The following is a 2,500-nucleotide window of genomic DNA, read 5'->3' as shown; positions in this document are numbered from 1 at the left end:
GGAGGATGGGGCTTCCCCGCCCTTCACGGGGCGGCGGCCTCCGCACTCCCGGGGCGTCTCGTCCTCATTGCGAGGTGAGGCGCACCTAGAGCGTACACGTTGGGACCCGAAAGATGGTGAACTATGCCTGGCCAGGACGAAGTCAGGGGAAACCCTGATGGAGGTCCGTAGCGATTCTGACGTGCAAATCGATCGTCGGAGCTGGGTATAGGGGCGAAAGACTAATCGAACCATCTAGTAGCTGGTTCCCTCCGAAGTTTCCCTCAGGATAGCTGGTGCTCGTACGAGTCTCATCCGGTAAAGCGAATGATTAGAGGCCTTGGGGCCGAAACGACCTCAACCTATTCTCAAACTTTAAATGGGTGAGATCTCCGGCTTGCTTGATATGCTGAAGCCGCGAGCAAACGACTCGGATCGGAGTGCCAAGTGGGCCACTTTTGGTAAGCAGAACTGGCGCTGTGGGATGAACCAAACGCCGAGTTAAGGCGCCCGAATCGACGCTCATGGGAAACCATGAAAGGCGTTGGTTGCTTAAGACAGCAGGACGGTGGCCATGGAAGTCGGAATCCGCTAAGGAGTGTGTAACAACTCACCTGCCGAAGCAACTAGCCCTGAAAATGGATGGCGCTGAAGCGTCGTGCCTATACTCGGCCGTCAGTCTGGCAGTCATGGCCGGTCCTTGCGGCCGGCCGCGAAGCCCTGACGAGTAGGAGGGTCGCGGCGGTGGGCGCAGAAGGGTCTGGGCGTGAGCCTGCCTGGAGCCGCCGTCGGTGCAGATCTTGGTGGTAGTAGCAAATACTCCAGCGAGGCCCTGGAGGGCTGACGCGGAGAAGGGTTTCGTGTGAACAGCCGTTGCACACGAGTCAGTCGATCCTAAGCCCTAGGAGAAATCCGATGTTGATGGGGGCCGTCATAGCATGATGCGCTTTGTGCTGGCCCCCGTTGGGCGAAAGGGAATCCGGTTCCTATTCCGGAACCCGGCAGCGGAACCGATACAAGTCGGGCCCCTCTTTTAGAGATGCTCGTCGGGGTAACCCAAAAGGACCCGGAGACGCCGTCGGGAGATCGGGGAAGAGTTTTCTTTTCTGCATGAGCGTTCGAGTTCCCTGGAATCCTCTAGCAGGGAGATAGGGTTTGGAACGCGAAGAGCACCGCAGTTGCGGCGGTGTCCCGATCTTCCCCTCGGACCTTGAAAATCCGGGAGAGGGCCACGTGGAGGTGTCGCGCCGGTTCGTACCCATATCCGCAGCAGGTCTCCAAGGTGAAGAGCCTCTAGTCGATAGAATAATGTAGGTAAGGGAAGTCGGCAAATTGGATCCGTAACTTCGGGATAAGGATTGGCTCTGAGGATCGGGGCGTGTCGGGCTTGGTCGGGAAGTGGGTCAGCGCTAACGTGCCGGGCCTGGGCGAGGTGAGTGCCGTAGGGGTGCCGGTAAGTGCGGGCGTTTAGCGCGGGCGTGGTCTGCTCTCGCCGTTGGTCGGCCTCGTGCTGGCCGGCGGTGCAGGATGCGCGCGCCTGCGCGGCGTTCGCGCCCCGGTGCTTCAACCTGCGTGCAGGATCCGAGCTCGGTCCCGTGCCTTGGCCTCCCACGGATCTTCCTTGCTGCGAGGCCGCGTCCGCCTTAGCGTGCTCCTCCGGGGGCGCGCGGGTGCGCGGATTCTCTTCGGCCGCCATTCAACGATCAACTCAGAACTGGCACGGACTGGGGGAATCCGACTGTCTAATTAAAACAAAGCATTGCGATGGCCCTAGCGGGTGTTGACGCAATGTGATTTCTGCCCAGTGCTCTGAATGTCAACGTGAAGAAATTCAAGCAAGCGCGGGTAAACGGCGGGAGTAACTATGACTCTCTTAAGCACGGAGCACGCTGTATCAACGGACTTCTCGATGGCACACTCTTGCATCAGCCACCATCCATCCCAGGGCTGATTGAGTTTTGGACAGACCTCTTCTCTCCACCACGTGTCAGGTCTCGACCTCCGCGTGGGGAGGGTCTGTCCGATGAGCTGCTGCCATTCTCGAAGAGGGTGCCCTTCCGTGACCTCTGGGCTCCCATTTCTGCAGAAGAAGCCACCGCTGCTCTCCCGCCTCGCAATTCTGCTGCAGGTCCTGACGGCCTCACGCCGACACAACTGCGTCGCCTTCCCCGGGAGGTTCTCCTCAAGATCCTTAATTTCCTCCTCCTTTCCCGCTCCCTTCCTTCCCGACTCCTTCAGGCCAGAACAACCCTGCTGCCCAAGAAGACCGCCGCAGCATCCCCTGCTGACTTTCGTCCGATCACAGTGTGCTCGGTGCTGACCAGAGCCTTTCACAAGGTTCTGGTTGGCCGCCTGATGCGCTACTGTGTGTTGGACGGTCGCCAGCGGGCTTTCATCCCTCAGGATGGGATGCTTCACAACACCTTTCTTCTAGATCTGGCGATGACCCAGGCGTGCCGAGCGGCCGGCTCGCTGTACTTGGCATCTCTGGATGTGTCAAAGGCCTTCGACTCGCTTGCCC

General features: G+C 59.6%; 1 non-coding gene across 1 annotated transcript in view; it reads left to right on the top strand.

Moving 5' to 3' along the window:
* LOC124740635 overlaps positions 1-2,500 on the top strand; it is a 6,750-nt gene that overhangs the window by 1,027 nt on the left and 3,223 nt on the right. Inside the window, exon 1 of the ribosomal RNA XR_007009856.1 lies at positions 1-2,500. This exon is cut by the window's left edge and continues 1,027 nt beyond it; it is cut by the window's right edge and continues 3,223 nt beyond it. This is a non-coding gene — a ribosomal RNA (large subunit ribosomal RNA).

Source organism: Schistocerca piceifrons, unplaced genomic scaffold (assembly GCF_021461385.2).
Source record: "Schistocerca piceifrons isolate TAMUIC-IGC-003096 unplaced genomic scaffold, iqSchPice1.1 HiC_scaffold_179, whole genome shotgun sequence".
Classification (NCBI taxonomy): Eukaryota; Metazoa; Arthropoda; class Insecta; order Orthoptera; family Acrididae; genus Schistocerca; species Schistocerca piceifrons.
The sequence above is the reverse complement of the archived record's forward strand: the minus strand, read 5'-3'. Positions and strand labels throughout refer to the sequence as shown.